The sequence below is a fragment of the Nerophis lumbriciformis genome, linkage group LG38 (genome assembly GCF_033978685.3).
Source record: "Nerophis lumbriciformis linkage group LG38, RoL_Nlum_v2.1, whole genome shotgun sequence".
Taxonomy (NCBI): Eukaryota; Metazoa; Chordata; class Actinopteri; order Syngnathiformes; family Syngnathidae; genus Nerophis; species Nerophis lumbriciformis.
In genome coordinates this window covers 18,404,845-18,425,536 of record NC_084585.2, presented here as the reverse complement: position 1 = coordinate 18,425,536, position 20,692 = coordinate 18,404,845, and the positions used below count along the sequence as shown (strand labels likewise).

The 20,692-nt window shown below is 43.7% G+C and overlaps 1 protein-coding gene and 1 long non-coding RNA gene across 5 annotated transcripts in view; one reads left to right on the top strand and one right to left on the bottom strand.

The window, feature by feature from the left end:
- The window catches only part of cacna1da (calcium channel, voltage-dependent, L type, alpha 1D subunit, a), a 179,313-nt gene that overhangs the window by 118,684 nt on the left and 39,937 nt on the right, over window positions 1–20,692 (bottom strand). The gene's annotated exons all lie outside the window — the stretch shown is intronic.
- LOC133578385 (uncharacterized) lies at window positions 1,529–5,151 on the top strand. Its single transcript, XR_009811852.2, has 4 exons — window positions 1,529–1,677; window positions 4,544–4,722; window positions 4,905–4,993; window positions 5,075–5,151. It is a non-coding gene; the product is annotated as an uncharacterized lncRNA (long non-coding RNA).

The window sequence follows — 20,692 nt, the reverse complement described above, 5'->3', positions numbered from 1 at the left end:
ATCCTGCATCCTCTTTAAAAGTCCAACATTTTCCCCGTCAGATTTGGACAACCATCTGTTGTCACACCTGCCAGCTTGTCCCATGTCAGTCCTAACATGTCCAAACACGCATTTACCTATGTGAACAAGTCATTACCTGTGGTTGTCCCTTTTAATTGACTGCATGGCTGCCAGCTCCTCCGTGATTTGAAAGTCTGCAGTTATCCCACGTAAGAAGATGAGCAGCTGGGCGGTGTCACGTACATCGCAGCTCTCATCCAAAGCCAGCGAAAAACAGTCAAAGTCGGCCGTTCTGTTCTTCAGCTGAAGCTCCAAGTTTCCAGCGATGGTCTTAACCCGCCTCATTACAGTGCGTCGGGAGAGTGACACGTTCTCAAATGCGCCCCTTTTCTCCGGGCATGTCAGCGCAACAGAGTCCAATAAGCACTCCTTAATAAACTCTCTGTCAGAAAACGCCTTACTTTTTCTGCCGATTTTGTGAGAAATGACGAAACTTGTCCTGACAGCTACATCTCTGGGGGTGTGAAATTTGGCAAAAAGTCCTTGTTTGGTTTGCCGTTTTACCATCAATGCTTCAGCCTCCTTTGCGCGCTCTTCATCGGTCAGATTCCGGTATTTTTCCTCGTGTTTCGTCGTGTAATGGCGATTCACATTATATTCTTTAAACACAGCAACCTATGTACCACAAATTAAGCACACGGCTTTACCTTTAATTTCTGTAAAGAAATACTTGGCACGCCATTCGTCATCAACTTTTCTTTTTTTAGCATGAGCAGACACCTCGGGAGTAACCGGGCATCACTTGTCGCTGTGCACCTTCACTCACAGGTTACACACGGACATACGTCCATAAATAACACCTTTCAAAATAAAAGCAGCACAGTTGTATTGCACGCACGATATAGATGTTTTTTTAAATTTATTTTGTAATTTGTGATTGCCGCTGTTCACATTCACTCAAAATCAAGCACGCGCATACGTCCACACGGAAGTAATACAAATAACGCTTTTCAAAACAAAAGCAGCACCGTTGTATTGCACACTCGACATAGATACTTTTTTAAATTTATTTTGTAATTTATGATTGGCCTCACGCGGGCCGGACAGGGACGCACAAAGGGCCGGATGTGGCCCGTGGGCCGCCGAATGCCCAGGCCTGCTCTAGTTAGACTTAGACTTAGACAAACTTTATTGATCCACAAAGGAAATTGTTCCACACAGTAGCTCAGTTAATGCAGGTATAAAGTAGACTAAAAATGTACCGTAGTAGCAATATAAAATACGTTTGTATAACATATATGTAATATTTACATTAATACATATATATACTGATATATTATATTATTATATGTTTAGTTGTGGAAACCTCGACTTTTAAATATTTGATTAACAAATTATTTGCTTAAATAATATTTCGAATATGTTCATCTTGATTGTGTAGGTTGACAATTCAGTTCATTGTTGTTTGTTTGAGGAGTTGAATATTTTCAAATGCCAAACTTGCACATTTTTCCTCTTACAGAATAAAACAACAAGGGTTCGTGACGGACATACCCCACAAGTGGAAACAATTTGATGTGGACGCCTGCCAGTGTCCATATCGCCCATAGAGGGACGGGTTTGTTGGGCTCCTAGCTCACTTGCAGGGTCATCTGAGCTCCCTTGTGAAATATGGAGGTGAGTACATCTACATGATCATGTTTTATAATCAATATTTACATTTTGATTGGTGTGTTTTTCTTAAAGTAATACCTCCCCATTATGAAAATACTTTTTTCTCTACCTGAGAAAGTCTTTGATATACCGTATGTAGTAGCTATTTCAACTGGTTACTTACTTCCTGTCTATGAAGCATAGTTCTAATTAACCACTTCAGAAGTGATGGCACAGGAATGGGTGTGACTCGTTGAGTCGGCCGGGCATCAACTCACACGGTAGAACAACCATGTAGCTCTCCTGTCACCATCAACATCTTTATTGATGTCACAGAACTCATTTACCTAAAACACATAACTTCCTGTTCAGCTCTACTATTTGAGCCACACTTTCAATCAAGGGTGCCCATTATGTCAATCGCGAGCTACCTGTCGATCTAGGAGGGGGTGTGGGTCGATTGTAGTCTAATGTTGTAGTCCAGTGGTTCTCAAAAAAATGTTTCCAAGTACCACCTCAGAAAACACTGGGCTCTCCAAGAACCACCATAATGACCAACATTAAAATGCAGTAGCGTAGTAGACCTAAGCATTCATTCAAAACAAGGCAGAGGTTTTATTTAACAAGTATATTTAATATTTTGGACACTGTAACATTACACACCGTTTGGACGGCGACACTGTGCTTGAATTGTTAATTTAGTGATTCTTTGGCTTACAACTAGATGGGACCTGCCTAACACTAGTTTGAGAATAACTGATGTAGACCAAGGAAGTAGGGTTGTACGGTATACCGGTATTAGTATGGTACCGCGATACTAATGAATCATTTTCGGTATCGTCTTTGAAACGTACCAGTCCTGCACCACCCCGCGCCGAAGATACGTCGTGACATTGCTGTATGTTCCGTAGCACACACACACACACACAGAGTACTTACAAGCAGACACAGAGTGTAGACAGAAAAGGGAGAACGGACGCATTTTGACTTAAAAACTAACGATAAAGGTGAAGTTATAACACTGAAACGCCCTCAGGAAGAGGTGCTTTAAGACATGGCTAGCTAGCGGCTAATGTCAATTCGCCGTCGGCAGTGTTTTAGCTACTTCTAAATCACTAATCCTCGCCTCCATGGCGACAAATAAAGTACGTTTCTTACAAGTATCATCCCTGCAGGACGAGGATTAGCTAAACATGCTTCACTACACACCGTAGCTCACCGGCATCAAAATGCCAGGGGTGGATCTACACCTAACATCCACTGTAATTATATCAAGTACAGGCACGTATCTAGTCGATACTACTATGATTACGTCGATATTTTTTGGCATCACAACATCTTCTTTCGTTTTTTTAAATGTATATTATGTTTATATGGCAGCACGGTGGCAGAGGGGTTAGTGCATCTGCCTCACAATACGAAGGTGCTGAGTAGTCTGGGGTTCAATTCCAGGCTCGGGATCTTTCTTTGTGGAGTTTGCATGTTCTCCCCGTGACTGCGTGGGTTCCCTCCGGGTACTCCGGCTTCCTCCCACCTCCAAAGACATGCACCTGGGGATAGGTTGATTGGCAACACTAAATTGGCCCTAGTGTGTGGATGTGAGTGTGAATGTTGTCTGTCTATCTGTGTTGGCCCTGCGATGAGGTGGCGACTTGTCCAGGGTGTACCCCGCCTTCCGCCCGATTGTAGCTGAGTTAGGCTTCAGCGCCCCCCGCGACCCCGAAGGGAATACGCGGTAGAAAATGGATGGATGGATGTTTATAAACTCAGGAAATTTGTCCCTGGACACATGAGGACTTTGAATATGACCAGTGTATGATCCTGTAACTACTTGGTATCGGATTGATACTCAAATTTGTGGTATCATACAAACTAATGTAAAGTATCAAACAACAGAAGATTAAGTGATTATTTCATTTTAACAGAAGTGTAGACAGAACATGTTAAAAGAGAAAGTAAGCAGATATTAACAGTAAAAGAACAAGTAGATTAATAATTAATTTTCTACCACTTGTCCTTAATAATGTTGACAAAATAATAGAATGATAAATGACACAATATGTTACTGCATATGTCAGCAGACTAATTAGGAGCTTTTGTTTGTTTACTTACTACTAAAAGACAAGTTGTCTAGTATGTTCACTATTTTATTTAAGGACTTAACTGCAATAAGAAACATATGTTTAATGTACCCTAAGATTTTTTTGTTAAAATAAAGCCAATAATGCACATTTTTCTGGTCCCCTTTATTTAGAAAAGTACCGAAAAGTATCGAAATAATTTTAGTACCGATACCAAAATATTGGTATCGTTACAACACTACAAGGAAGTGTTTTAAATGTAGAAAAATAATCATAATATGACATTACCTACTATCATTCTTCACTATGATGTCACATTAGTCACTTGATTAACATACACGGCAACCGAGTGTCTTGTGAGATGACCGCCGGCTGGTGTGACTCAAGTAAAAACAGGAAACACTTTTTATTCAACACAAATTATCTCTCCCAAAAACTTCCCGTCAAATATGTAAAGACCAACCGCACAGTTCCCGTCTTCATAATAAAAGTGCTGCTCCATCCTGCCTGCGTTAACAAACTAAGGGTCTCAGAAATCTGGGTTGCACACTCATGCTTATTATGTATCCACTTAGGAAATTGACAATTTTAATTTCAGGAGATGGCTTAGCAAGCCAAACACCAAATCATTCTAACTAGTGCCTTGCTTTTAGATTTCATACACAGGAGAAAAGCTTACATGTTGAAGTTAGATTGTAATACATATCAAAATGACATGTTTAAGCAGAATGTAAATGATGACAGTGAATCATGATGTGTTTACGTAGTAATTGTACCTTGACACACATCCTGCTTTACTATTTTTTCAGGATGTCCTTTCTGGAAATAATCAGTCGCCTTGGAAAAAGGAGGAGTACACTGCCCTCCTCTTCTTTGACGATGATAACCAAGTTGACCAAGTGTTGTCCTTCTTGTAATTGGTTAATTAAAATGCATGACAGTCGGAATGTTTGCAGATCAGGAAGCCAATGTGATGGATGTACCAGAGGTGAGATTGTGTTGCCCTTTGTATTTATGCAGAACATAATGTATTACATATATCCAGAGCAAATGTTTTATTTCTCATGTCAAAGAACTCACGTCACCTGCAACACAACATACGTTTACTTGTATTTACTTTGTATTTTTTATATAATAGTAGAAGTGTGTTTTTATCTTTTAATGACACAGGCAACAGTCCAAGCCCTGGCAGCTGTACACTGTGTTTCCCTTGAGTAGGCCAAGGAAATATACAAACCAGGACAAGAGTATGACTGGAGGTAAGCTGCTTCATAACCTCAGAAAAATATAAATTCTTATTTTATGTAACAAACACTTATTTTACTTTATTGTTGAAACAGTGAGAAACAACTGCTTGCCCACTAGCTCACCAAGAACCTGAGTGAAGAAGACCAAGAAAGACTTAAACAGTTTGAGGACAATTTTCAAAAAGCTCTGCATTCTGAGGAGTTTTTGAATAGGTTTTGATTTTTAATAAAAAATAAATTTTGAGCTTGTTTTGTTTGTTGTTTTATCACACAGCATATTTTACACGCACGCACACGCACACACACTCACACACACTCACACACACTCTGGCAGGGCCTATATGCGTTTTCTCTTTTTAATCACTGTTATTAAGTTCAAGATTAGGTTTACAGGTTTATGAAATGTTGACACATGATTCTAGTATCTTACCAACTTTGTTCAAGAGTATCCTCCAAACTAGGGAAGGCTACAACACAACAGTTCTTTACAAAAATTCAAACTGAGGTTGGAAACTATAATACTCAATTATCCTTCTCTTGATGACTCCAAACAATGTTTACAAATAAAGCAGTAATGGGAGATTGTATGGACCACATATCTTGAAGGAAATTCGTAATGAGGAACATTACAGGGTTTCCCCTAGTTTGCCAATATATATGTGGCGGTGGGGATGTGGTCAATATGAAATCATCATATATGTGACATGATAATTTTGATTTGAAATGATGCATGTATTGTCTTTAAAATGGCTAAACACATGTTTTATATCCATCCATCCATTTTCTACCACTTGTCCCTTTTGGGGTGGCGGGGGGTCATGTTTTATATATATATATATATATATATAAAAACAAATATTAGTGTTGTTAGTTATTAATGATACCATTAAAAAATATTCATATTAAAATGTTTTCTTATATCATCAGAATCACAATTAGCTTTAACACAAGGAATTTGACTTGGTAGACGTTGCTCAGTTTCAATTAGGGATGTCCGATAATGGCTTTTTGCCGATATCCGATATTCCGATATTGTCCACCTCTTTAATTACCGATACCGATATCAACCGATACCGATATATACAGTCGTGGAATTAACACATTATTATGCCTAATTTGGACAACCAGGTATGGTGAACATAAGGTCCTTTTTTTTTAAATTAATAAAACAAAATAAGATAAATAAATTAAAAACATTTTCTTGAATAAAAAAGAAAGTAAAACAATATAAAAACAGTTACATAGAAACTAGTAATGAATGAAAATTTGTAAAATTAACTGTTAAAGGTTAGTACTGTTAGTGGACCAGCAGCACGCACAATCATGTGTGCTTACAGACTGTATCCCTTGCAGACTGTATTGATATATATTGATATATAATGTAGGAACCAGAATATTAATAACAGAAAGAAACAACCCTTTTGTGTGAATGAGTGTGAATGAGTGTAAATGGGGGAGGGAGGTTTTTTGGGTTGGTGCACTAATTGTAAGTGTATCTTGTGTTTTTAATGTTGATTTAATAATAAAAAATAAAAAAACGATACCGATAATAAAAAAAAACGATACCGATCATTTCCGATATTACATTTTAAAGCATTTATCGGCTGATAATATCGGCAGGCCGATATTATCGGACATCTCTAATTTCAATTGTTGCTGCTTATTGTAAAAAGTAACTCAGGCTATACTTTATTCTGTTCTCCCTGAATGTTGGAATTTAGTTTGCCAAATATGTAAACAGTCATTTGAATTAGATTTGAAAAAATAATTGTAGGTGTTTAGTTGATATTCTTCACAATAAGTCACTGTAAAATTAACCACACTAAAGTAAGTACATTATATATACACATGAAGTGCACATACATGTAGGAATCATGTTAGATTAAAAATATAGTTTGGAATAAACTGAATGGCAAGTTTTTCACTTCAATCATTGATTTGTTGTTCGGTATTCCCTCTGACTCTCGAAGTTACTAGATCACAGTGCAGTTTGTGTCAAGTTTTAAGGTCCTGAAACAAAATGTTGCCTTTTACTGACCAGTTCCCCCAACCAAGACCTTGTTGGAAGGCAGAAAAGTGTATCCATAGTTGTGTTATTAGTATTTACTAATAATTGTATTTTTCTTAAATCCTAGACCAAGAAGGGCAACCATAAATCATGAAGCATTTAATATAATGTCAATAAACATTTTTATTGTATTCAAACCTAATCCTCGATTATGGCAGACTCCATGTAATATAGAACATTGTAAATAGCTCTTTGAGTGGTTATGTTTAATGTATTGTAAGATGTTCTGTTAAAATAAAGCTAATATTGATATTTTATGGAGTTCCCTTTGAAAAGTAGCGAAAAGTATCGATATACATTTTGGTAACGGTACCAAATTATGTACGTTTTTTATATTGATCGATATCGATAATTATTTATTTAATGACTTCTTTATGCCTGCCAATAAATACAGTAGGGCTGCAACAACTAATCGATTAAATTGATAATAGTTGGCGATTAATTTAGTCATCGATTCGTTGGATCTATGCTATGCGCATGTGCAGAGGCTACTTTTTTTAAATGTTTACATTTTTCTTTTTTATAAACCTTTATTTATAAACTGCAACATTTACAAACAGCTGAGAAACAATAATCAAAATAAGTATGGTGCCAGTATGGTGCCAGTATGCTGTTTTTTTTTCAATAAAATACTGGAAAGGGTAGAAATGTGGTTTGTCTATTTTATCCGATTATTAATCGATTAATCGAAGTAATAATCGACAGATTAATCGATTATCAAATTTGTTGTTAGTTGCAGCCCTAAAATACAGTAAAATAATTTCCAACTTACCAAGGTTGCTATTTATCATTGGAGAGGGTGTCTGGTAGCCAGGTAGGATGAACACGGCGCAGGTAATACAATAATTAAAGTATATTTGAAAGTAGAATTTATAGATTTGAGACACTAGATGACAGTAGTGTATAAGCTATTGAACACTACACACAGTAGTTTGGGAAGTTACTCATTAAACCCACACATTGGAAGTATCAGGATGTTGCCGCACCGTCTGCATTAAATACAAGTTTCTGTTATTGAGTTGATAGATCAAGATATTACGGTTACTCTTCTCACTCCATGCAGAGACTCCACAGCAAGACAGAAAGACGGCCCAACCACACCAGTGTTATGAGAATAGAGTATGTCTGTGTGTGCTCCTTTAAGGGTGGCAGTGTGTGGGGTGAGTAACATCAGGAAGTGAGTGGAAGAATGAGGAGAGTGAGTGGGAGAGTGCAGCAGTAGTGGCAAATGTGTCCAGTTGTATCCTACAGAAATAAGAATAAAGCGACCAAATTGCCACGAGTTGGCGGTCTCGTCATTCCAACGCGAAAGCGGATCTTAGCAGACTTAGACGTCTCCCCTGTCCTCTTCGTGTTATGTATGTTGTCTTCTCCCTGCCTTCTCTATTGGTTTTTTCAGTTTCATCCACAGTCTTTTGTCCCCAACGAGGCACACCTGCTGCTAATCATCTCCGGGTAGTATTTAAGCGCGTCTCCACCAGCTGGTCCCCGCCGGTTATTCTTCCTGAACTCTACTCTGACATGTGTTACCTTGACTCAGCTTCCCTGGTATGTTGCCTTCACATATTTCTGTTATATTGACCTTGTTGTGTTTTTGTTTTTCTAGCCACCTTGTTTTAGAGGACTAGTTTTTTGCCACGCCGTGTGCGTTCCTGACCTTGGTTCCGCCAACCTCTGAAAGAGACTCCTTTTGTTAGATTTTCCATGGTGTGCACTTTTTGCCCCATCATCCTTAGTTACCATTTTTGGACTTATTAAATATTTTCATTTGTTATCGCTTCCCTTGCCTCCATTCTCCGCATCCCGGGGTCCCCCCTTGAACTCTATCCTAACATAATAACCGGCCATTTCAAAATGGACCTCGCAGAGACGGACCCAGTAAAGCGGGAACTGCAACAACAGGCTATTCGCCTGGGGAAACAAGAGGAACAATTTGGCTTACTTGGTGCGTGCGTCAACGCTATGACGGAACGCCAAGATGCCCGCCTTGACACATTGGAGCGACAGCTAAGTAGCGTACTCACCGCTCTGCACGCCATGTGTCCTCCCACGGCCGTTCCAGCAACCCCGCAGTTACCGCCACGTCCTGAAGACACTCCTTTCCCTAGAGACACTCCTCCTGCCGCCTGTCCACCACTCTCGAAGCCTGAGCGTTTCTCCGGCGAGTCAGGTGATGTACAAACTTTTCTCACCCAATGTGAGATCTATTTCGAACTTTTGCCCGCGTCCTTTCCGTCAGAAAGAGCGCGCGTGGCGTTTATCTTGACCCACATGAGTGGCCGAGCGTCTGCTTGGGCCACCGCAGAGTGGGTGCGTCAGTCACCCGTGTGCGCCTCATACGCCGCCTTCTCCAAGGCTTTAAAGAGCATTTTCCAACGCGGGAGGCCAGGGCGTGAGGCGGCGCGATCGTTGTTGCGTCTGCAACAAGGGCAGCGCAGCGTCACGGACTTCGCCATTGAATTTCGTAGACTGGCGGCGGAAAGTGAATGGCCCACTTCCGCATTGGTGGACGTTTTCTCCCTAGGCCTTGCAGATAAGGTCCGGAGACTTATGATTCCGCTCAAAACTCCCGATAGCCTCGACGAGCTGGTCGCTACGGCAGTGGAGGTGGAGACTCGCCTCGTTGACTGGGAGACAGATAGACTCCGACAGCAAGGAGGGCGCTCATCTGCATATAATGGGAGTGGCCATGGAAGGCATCAAATTACTGCCGCACCGATACCCATTATCGATGCAGTATCGATATCACGAGAGGACGAACCAATGCAATTAGGAGGATCTCGTCTGACTCAAGCGGAGAGGGATCGTCGCTTTCGCCTCCATCTTTGTCTGTATTGTGGAGAGGCCGATCATCGCCTGAACCGCTGCCCTCATCGTCCAGCTCGCCATCGTTCTCAAGCATCACCTCCTCGCACCCGAGCTCCACCCACTCGCCACACCCAAGCAACACATGCGCCAGCGACCGCTCCTGCTCCTCTACCGCCCTCTACAGGTCAGACTCTATCACGACTTCAACTCACTGGCATACTCACCTGGGATAAGGATAAGCATTTTGACATTTGTGCTCTTATTGACTCTGGTTCTGATGACAATTTTATTGATGAAGCACTTGTTAAGCGTTTGGCCATTCCCATTTCCAAGTTACACAGACCTAGGGTGGTCCGATCCCTCGACGGGGGCCACCTAGCGAGCGTTACTCATCAGACTGAACCATTAACGCTAAAATTATCTGGTAACCATTTTGAGTCTATTTGTTTTCTCGTCATTCCCTCTCGCTCGGCTCCTGTTGTGCTTGGTCTTACCTGGCTAGCTCTGCATAATCCCCATATTGACTGGGTCAAGACAAAGATCATTAATTGGGGAAATTTTTGTCACACACATTGTCTCCAATCCGCATGCCCTCGCATCGGACCCGCACGTGTCGTTACCCCAGAGATCATAGATTTGTCGGTTGTCCCCACAAATTACCATGATCTTAAGGAGGTCTTCAGTAAGGACCGCGCATTGTCACTACCACCACACCGTCCCTATGACTGCTCTATTAATCTACTCCCGGGTGCTACACTTCCTTCGTCCCGTCTTTATAATATTTCTAAACAAGAACGAGAGTCACTAGAGGACTATATCACCACGTCACTCACTTCAGGTCTCATCCGCCCCTCCAACTCTCCTCTAGCCGCCGGTTTTTTTTTTGTGCAAAAGAAAGATAAGACACTCCGCCCTTGTATTGATTATCGGACCCTAAATCTTATTACGATTAAAAATAAGTACCCCCTTCCGCTTCTCAACTCTGCTTTTAATCCCTTACACAACGCCAGATATTTTACCAAATTAGACCTCCGCAATGCTTATCACCTGGTCAGAATAAAGCAAGGGGACGAATGGAAGACCGCCTTTAACACACCACTAGGTCATTTTGAATATCTGGTCATGCCTTTTGGCCTCACCAATGCGCCGGGTGTTTTTCAAAACCTCATTAATGATGTTCTTTGCGACATGCTCGATCGATTTGTGGTCGTTTACTTGGACGATATCCTCATTTTTTCTCCTAACTCCGAACTTCACGTCCAGCATGTTCGCTTAGTTCTTCAACGTCTTCTAGAGAATAGACTTTTTGTCAAGGCTGAGAAATGCGTGTTTCACACTGAATCCGTTCCGTTCTTGGGGTTTATTGTAGAGAAGGGTCAACTCCGAGCAGATCCCGCTAAGATCAAGTCTGTGGTCGATTGGCCCACACCCACCACTAGAAAGCACCTCCAAAGATTTTTAGGTTTTGCTAATTTTTACCGCCGTTTTATCCGCAATTTTAGTCAGGTAGCTGAACCTCTTACTAAGCTTACATCTACCAAGATCCCCTTTTTGTGGACCTCTGAGACACAGAGGTCCTTTTAGAAACTTAAGTTGTTATTTACTTCAGCACCTGTTCTTATCCACCCTAACGTGTCCACTCAATTTTTTGTCGAGGTTGATGCTTCCGACTCCGGCGTGGGAGCTGTTCTTTCCCAGCGCTCTACCTCCGACCAGAGGCTGCACCCCTGTGCCTTCTTCTCACGTCGCCTGACTCCTGCTGAACGCAACTACGACATAGGTAACAGAGAACTACTCGCTGTTGTCTTAGCACTGCAGGAATGGAGGCACTGGCTGGAGGGCTCGGAGACTCCGTTTGTTGTGTTCACGGACCACAAGAATCTGGCATACATCCGCACTGCTCAACGGCTAAACCCAAGGCAAGCCAGATGGACATTATTCTTCACCAGGTTCAATTTTACTATAACCTTCCGACCCGGCTCTCAGAACGGTAAGCCTGACGCCTTATCCAGAATGTACGCCTGCCCCGAGGAGGAGGCCAAGACCGAGACCATCATCCCTCCATCACAAGTGCTGGGAGCTATACAGTGGGACATCGAGAGTCGCGTGACAGAGACACTCAAGAAGGTTCCTTCTCCTCAGAACTGTCCTCAGGGTCGTTTATTTGTCATTCCAGAACTCCGTCCGGAGGTCTTGAACTGGGCCCACAACTCCAAGATCGCCTGCCACCCAGGCATTACTCGTACGACTTACCTCCTAGCCCAACGCTTCTGGTGGCCTACTCTCAGAACTGACGTGACGGAGTACGTAGCTGCCTGTTCCACCTGTGCCCGCAATAAGGCTTCTCATACACCAGCTGGCCTTCTACGGCCACTTCCCATACCCTCCCGCCCGTGGTCCCACGTGGCGTTGGACTTCATCACAGGACTTCCCCCATCTAATGGTAACACCGTAATATTGACAGTGGTGGACCGCTTTTCCAAGATGGCACATTTCATTCCCCTTCCCAAGTTGCCCTCGGCACTCGAGACTGCAGAATTACTTACACGCCACGTTTTCCGGCTGCATGGTATCCCGGTGGATGTAGTCTCGGACAGGGGACCACAATTTTCTTCGGCAGTTTGGAAGGCTTTCTGCAATTCGTTGGGAGCATCACCGAGCCTCTCTTCTGGATACCACCCACAGACTAACGGTCAGACGGAGCGCACCAATCAGGATCTGGAGGCGGCCATCCGCTGCGTTTGCCACCAGCAGCCGGCCTCCTGGGCGCTCAGTCTATCTTGGATTGAGTACGCCCACAATACTCTCATCAGCTCGGCTACAGGTATGTCTCCTTTCCACTCTGCCTACGGGTACCAACCTCCTGCCTTTCCTTCCCTGGAATCTGAGGTCGCCGTTCCATCGGTTGCTGTCCACCTACGCCGTGCACGTCTAGCCTGGCAGAACACACGGTCCGCACTGGCACGCACCTCGGAGCGCAACCAGCGTCTTGCCAACCGCCACCGCAGCACAGCTCCGGATTACAAGCCTGGTCAGAAGGTATGGCTGTCATCTCGTGACTTACCTCTCCAAGTTTCCTCCAAGAAACTGCAGCCACGTTTTATTGGACCTTACACCATCGAGCGAGTTATCAACCCTTCAGCGGTTCGCCTACATCTTCCGGACTCTCTCAAGATCCATCCGTCCTTCCACGCCTCCCTACTCAAGCCTGTGTCCTCCAGTCCCTTGAGTCCTCCAGAGGTGCCTCCTCCTCCTCCCAGGCTGATCGATGGACACCAGGCGTTCACGGTCAAGGCCATTCTTGACGTGAGAAGAAGGGGCAGGGGTTTCCAGTATCTGGTCGACTGGGAAGGTTACAGCCCCGAGGACCGATCTTGGGTCCCGCGATCGCTTATCCTTGACCCTTCTCTCCTTACTGTTTTTTATGAACGTTTCCCCGAGAAGCCAGGTAAGCCGCCAGGTGGCGTCCTTTAAGGGGGGAGTACTGTTATGTATGTTGTCTTCTCCCTGCCTTCTCTATTGGTTTTTTCAGTTTCATCCACAGTCTTTTGTCCCCAACGAGGCACACCTGCTGCTAATCATCTCCGGGTAGTATTTAAGCGCGTCTCCACCAGCTGGTCCCCGCCGGTTATTCTGCCTGAACTCTACTCTGACATGTGTTACCTTGACTCAGCTTCCCTGGTATGTTGCCTTCACATATTTCTGTTATATTGACCTTGTTGTGTTTTTGTTTTTCTAGCCACCTTGTTTTAGAGGACTAGTTTTTTGCCACGCTGTGTGCGTTCCTGACCTTGGTTCCGCCAACCTCTGAAAGAGACTCCTTTTGTTAGATTTTCCATGGTGTGCACTTTTTGCCCCATCATCCTTAGTTACCATTTTTGGACTTATTAAATATTTTCATTTGTTATCGCTTCCCTTGCCTCCATTCTCCGCATCCCGGGGTCCCCCCTTGAACTCTATCCTAACACTTCGACTACGATCTGGGACTAGGAGCTGAACAGCAGGAAAGGTGTAACACTCGGTAGTTGATACTGTTACATGATTGGTCGTTAGCGTGTCCCTCCCATTGATCAGTGAAAACTTCCTGTTTCCTGTTTGCTGGGTTTCCAAAGCGCGAGTGAATTCATTAAACAAATCATTCTTTATCATTTCTGGTTTCTTCCGCCCAAAAGATATAAATATATATTGAATATTTTATCGAATGCATTTTGCGCTTGATAAAATATATATAAATAAATATATATATATATATTATATCAAATAATATAATATAACATATATTATAATATACATAAATAAATATGAATAAAACAACCTGCTCAGTGGCCTAGTGGTTAGAGTGTCCGCCCTGAGATTGGTAGGTTGTGAGTTCAAACCCCGGCCGAGTCATACCAAAGACTATAAAAATGGGACCCATTACCTCCCTGCTTGGCATTCAGCATCAAGGGTTGGAATTGGGGGTTAAATCACCAAAATGATTCCCGAGCGCGGCCACCGCTGCTGCACTGCTCCCCTCACCTCCCAGGGGGTGGAACAAGGAGATGGGTCAAATGAGGAGGGTAATTTCACTCTGTGTGTGACTATAAGAGGTACATTAACTTACTTTAACTTTACATTGGTATGGATGATGTGTCTATCACGATATATTATTATCATTTTATCGGCCCAACCCGACTTGGCACCAAGACACCCGAGGCCGCAGTTTGATGATCAGCTTTGTGGTTGTGTCATCAGGTTTGCGGTCTCATGTTTTAGACACTCCGGTGAAGAGAGGGGCGGAGCCTTCAAGTGGTGAGTTTGCTCCAATGGTGGAGGAGAATGTTTTTCAGACCCAAACGCACTCGTGCCTCTATTGTCGAGGCAGCCAATCTGATCTGTGGCCGCAAGGTGGTTGGTGCCTGTCGTGGCGGTTATTCCAGAACCCGCTGGTGGACACACTAGTGGTGAGGGATGCAGTCAAACCAGAGGGTGTGTTCCAACTATCGTGGGATCACACTCCTCAGCCTTACCAGTAAGGTCTATTCAGGTGTACTGGAGAGGAGGCTACGCCGAATAGTCATACCTCAGATTCAGGAGGAGCAATGTGGTTTTTGTCGTGGAAGCGTGGACCAGCTCTATACTCGCGGCAGGGTCCTCGAGGGTGCATGGGAGTTTACCCAACCAGTCTACATGTGCTTTGTGGACTTGGAGAAAGCATTCGACTGTGTCCCTCGGGAAGTCTTGTGAGGAGTGCTCAGAGAGTAGGGTGTACCTGACTGCCTGATTGTGGCGGTCCGATCCCTGTATGTATTAGGGGTATAATGATTCGGTTTAACAACAATTCGATTCGATATTTGTGGTTGCCGATAAGATTCAGAAATGATCCATTTTTTTTTTTTACAATGATTCGCCCCGAAATTATTCAGTGAGTTGAAATCGATTTAGTATTGTTTTTTAGCAAAAAGAAAAATCAACCATTGTGACTGTGAAATAAATACTGGATACTGGATCCTGCAGGTGAAGTTTCCTATATTCCAGTTATTTCTTGTAAGGGGATAAGGTATGAATAAATTATGGATACAAATAAGCAAGTAAACAACAATTAATGGCCAATGCATTCACATTGTATTTGAATAAAGTGCAACCAACACATATGGGTTGAATTAACAAGAGGAAACATTTTCTGCTTACATTTTCAACATTCAAGCAATTTTCATTAAAAGTATAGTAATCGTAGATGGCCAACAAGATGGTGGGTGGCAGTGCGTTGGGAGAAAACACTGCTTGCCCTAGTGCAAATCCTAAGGTTTTCAAAAACCAATGTGGAAAAATAATTGTAGTGGATGAGTTCTTGAACTTAATATCTGACAAAATGAGGACTCTTGACCATAATGAAATCGTTCTGTTGGCTATAAACAACTTTCCATCAGAATGGATAACAAAGTCGAAGGGCTTCCTGTTTGAAGTATGTCCGACGACTACACAACAAAAAATTAATCACACAGGGAAAGACAAGGACGTCAAAAACGTGAAAGCATGCTTGATCTTGTTTAATAAGTTTGGGGACAACATGCCTATATTTGTCTCACACCATTTGAACAAGCTCCCACCTGTTGGCTTTGTAAGTACTGACGCCTCAGCCCTGCTCAAAAGAATAGAGAAACTGAGCAGTGAAATTTCTGGGCTGCGGAGGACCATTGAAGCATAGGCGGATGTGAACCAGAATCTAACAGCGGCTAATGTGGCTTTGAGTCGCCGGCTGACAGCCATGGAGGAGAGCTGTACGGACCGTGGCCGTGGGACTACTGGTGACTGCAGAGGGTAGAGGTGCGGAGGAAGGTAGACCCCATTTAGCAGGCAGATGGCGTTACTCCTTCCGGCTGCGGCGGTTAGAGAGAGCGTTCAGCTCCGCACACTATATATTCGACTGTATATATTCGGGCGGCATAGCTCGATTGGTAGAGTGGCCGTGCCGCTTCCACCATCCTAGTCACTGGCGCTGTGTCCTTGGGCAAGACACTTTACCCACCTGCTCCCAGTGCCACCCACACTGGTTTAAATGTAACTTAGATATTGGCTTTTCACTATGTAAAGCACTTTGAGTCTAGAGAAAAGCGCTATATAAATATAATTCACTTCACTTCACTTCACTAGCCAAGTCCACGCTGTTGAGTGTTGTCATGAACAATGGACATAAAAAGCCAAACATTAACGTTACACGCAAGATGCGGCTGGTACCCACTCAAGGGAAAAGCAAGCAAATGAGTAGACCTACAGGAATTATTGGCACCGGCACAGAGAGCCACATTTCAGTGATCACGACTAAGCGAGTGAGTATATTCGTCACTAAAATCTATCCGGATGTGCATGCTGACAACTTTGCGCACTTATCTATCTGAGAAATTGGCCAATAAGTCTGTGACATGTCGGAAAATAGAATCGCATGGCAGCAGATTCGGCTCATTGCACGGCCATTAATGCTATAGAAGACATGAAAGCTGATATTTCTAATAATGCTTCCTCATTTGCCAATTACATGATCAGGATGTGTAACTACAATAATCTGGTACTACTAGTCAGGTGTTTTTATTCATGCGGACAGCTTCACCTATTACATTGAAGCCCACAGAACAACTTGCCAGCTTGATCGTCTGATATGTTTAGCAGATGCTCATGCATTGCTTGGGTCTATTAAAGTAGTGTATGAGGATGCTACCACAACTAAACATTTCCTTATTGAGATCACGCTTGACACTAGCAGTCTCCCTGAGATAAAGAGAGAGGACAATAGCGCAAGTGAGGCTAAGATAGACTGGTCTAAACTCTCCTCAGAGGAGGTATTATTTAATTGTGGGAGATCAGATAAATTCCTGAACAAAATACATTTACCTATGCAGGGGGGTGCAGCCCATGTAGCTGGGAGCCAATTGCCTTTCAGCTGCTGAAAGGAGTCGCTGCCTCTGCTTACGGCTGTGTCTTTACAGTGGAGAGGCGGACCACGTGGACTCTCGCTGTCCCATTCGTCCTGCCACGCGCCGATCGTCTCCAGCTAAAAAACCTTCCAGTAGAAAGCAAGATTTTTCTTCACCTGCTTCTGCTGTAACTGTTGGACGCCTCCAAGTAGTTGGTAAACTTTCTTGGCCTGGTGCCCCCCCCACCGTCTTATGGTTACGCCATTGATTTACTACCCTGTTCACTGCTTCACTCTGCACTGCTTTATAACATCTGACAAAAAGAGCAGAGGACCCTTGAGGAATACATTTCCTCTTGATTGGCCGCCAAACACATCCATCCGTCTTTTTCCCCCTTGGCAGCTCGATTTTTCTTTGTTTTAAAAAAGGACGACTTGCTGCACCCTTGCATTGATTTCCGCTCTCTAAATAAGATTATTATACATGACAAGTAAGCCTCCTTCTCTGCTCAACTTGGTATTCTCCCAGCTTCAGGATACAGTTATTTTTACTAAATTGGACTTGAGTAATGCTTATCACCTGGTACTCGTACCAAAGGAGACGAGTGGAAGACAGCATTTAATACATCGTTAGAGCATTTTGAGTACTGTGTGATGCCTTTCGGTCTTACCCACAACTCCGCTGTCTTTCAGTGCTTTATCAACGACGTCCTTCGCAATATCTTAAGTTGGTTTATGTTTGTCTACTCAAACAACATCCTTTTTTTGTCTCTTTCACTACAACATTGGCAGCCCGTTCATCTTGTCCTACAGATGCTATTAGAGAACAGGTTATTTGTCAAAAACTCAGAAATGTAATTTTCATTCCTCTTCGTTGCCCTTTTTGGGTTTTATTGTTAAAAAGGGGCAAAATAGGCCCGAGCCTTCCAAGATCCGCGCAGTAGTTAATTGGCCCAAACATACTTCAGTGAAATTGTTACAGAGGTTCCTGGGGTTTTTCAAATATTACAGGCATTTTATATGATTTTAGTAAAGTAGTTCTACCCCTTAACAGGATTATGTCCGCCAAAGTTCAGTTTGTAAGGACCCCTAAAGCCGACTTGGCATTCCGACACCTTAAGTCCTTTTTTACTAAAGCGTCTGTGCTGACTCACGCTAGCTATTCTCTCTCTTTTGTTGTTGAGATTAACGCTTCAGAGACAGGGGTAGGAGTCGCCCTATCTCAGCATTCTAGCTCCAACCAGAAGCTGCACCCCTGTGCGTTTTTCTCCAGACGCCTTTTCCTGCTGAACGCAATTAAGACATAGGCAATCGGGAACTGTTGGCGGTGGTTCTCATCCTTCAGGAGTTCAGGCACTGGTTAGAGGGCCCCCCCTAATTAATTCATCATCTATACGGACCACAGACATCTTACCTACATTCGTTCAGCCCAGCACCTCAACCCTGCAAAGCTCGATGGCGGGATCTCTTCCTTACTAGATTTGACTTCACCCTCACCTATGGACCAGGTTCTTGTAATGGCTAACTGTACGCGTTGTCAAGAATGTTTGCTCCACAGGCTTAAGACTCCTGCCCTGAAACCATCGAGCCCAAATCCAAGATCCTTGGTGCTGTCCAGTGGAAGGTGGAGAAGCAAGTGGCACAGGCTAATGTGGATACATTCTCATCTGCTGGTTGTCCTGTTGGTTGTTTTTTGTGCCCCTTTCTCTCCATACTCCAGGAGTCAGGCGTACAACATTCCTACTGTCTCAGCGGTTCTGGTGGCCTACCCTCCATGCGGACGCCAAAAGTTTGCTATGTCTGTGCCAGGAACAACTCTCATTGAGCACCTGCAGGTCTGCTTTGGCCTCTTCCTGTGCCATCTCGTCGTTGGTCGCACATCGCCATTGATTTTGTGACTAGTCTTCCTCATTCTAAAGGCTTCACTGCCATCCTCCCCATTGTCGGCAGGTTTTCAAAGTGTACACACTTTGTCCTTCTCCACAAGCTTCCCTCTGCCCTGGAAACCGCCAAGCTCATGGTGCAGCATGTCGTACACCTTCATGGTATTCCTGCGGACATTGTTTCTGACCATGGTCCGCAGTTTTCCACAGCTACCTGGAAGGCATTTTGACGGTCCCTGGGGGCGACGTCATCCCCAAACCAATGGTCAGACAGAGTTGGCAAACTAAGACATGGAGGCGGGCGGCTGTATGGTGCATTTACTGCCAGCATCTGACATCATGGGCCCAATATCTTCAGTGGGTGGAGTATTCTCATAACATCCTAGTCTGCTCTTCTACAGGTCGCTCTGCATTCCACATAACCCATGGTTTTCAGCCCCCTGTGTTCCCATCTCAAGAACCGGAGCCCTGTGCCTTCAGTGTTCGCCCACCTCGCCGTGCTCATCGCATCTGGCGCAACACACAAGCTGCACTGTCCCGCACTGCCAGGCGCAACCAGATTTTGGCCAACTGAAACCGCCTATCTGCTCTCCATTATCAATCTGGTCAGAGGGTCTGGTTATTGTTTCGGAATCTCCTACTGGCGGTGGAATCGAAGAAGTTGTCTCTCAGATTTGTTGGTGCTTTCCTAGCTCGTCTCCTCATGTGATCTCAGTCCTTCGGCAGTGCCTCCGCCTCCGCAATCAATCAATAGCCAGCAGGCATTTAAGGCTAAAACCATACTTGATGCTGGGAGATGGGGTAGAGAGATCCACTGCCTTATCGATTGGGAGGGTTATGGTCCAGAGAACAGATCATGGGTTTCTCGGTCACTCATCCTAGATATCTCGCTCCTTTCAGAGTTACCTAACAAACCAGGTGGTTCACCAGGTTGCATCTGTTAAGTTGGGGGACGGAGGGAATACTGTCACACTCTGTGACACTGGTCTTCGCAACATTTATTTTGGTTCCCTTCATTTACTTCTGTTTCTTCCTATAAAGCTGACTTTCCCTGAGCTAAGCGGAGCTACAGCAGCTGTGGCAGGTGATTCGCATCAGCGCCCCTTTTCAATCACCTCTCCTGCTGCATTTGAATTGTGGGTTTATTGTTTGTCTGCTGCTATTCTCCACCACATGCACTCCCAGTCGCCCTTGCTTTTTCCAGCGCTACCCTGCAGATCCTGTGCCATGTTAGTTCTGTGTTTTTTGTTTTTTCTTCAGTTTGATTTTTGTACCTTTTTTCAAGTTAGTTTCCTTTTTGTTTTACTTGCACTGTGGTTATTTGTTAGTTCCCTGAAGTATGTAATAAATACACTTTACCAGTTCACTCTGCCCTCTGCTCTGCATTTTGGGATCCATTCTACTTCCTGCCTAGACCCCAGTCTGAAACAGCCTCCCAGGTGTGCGGAAACATGTATGCCTCCTCATCCCCGTTGAGGATGTCGGCCTCTCGCTTCCTAATTTCCGTAGCTTCCTTGATCTATCTCTTGTATTTATTTGTTTCTGATTAAATTACTTTTCAT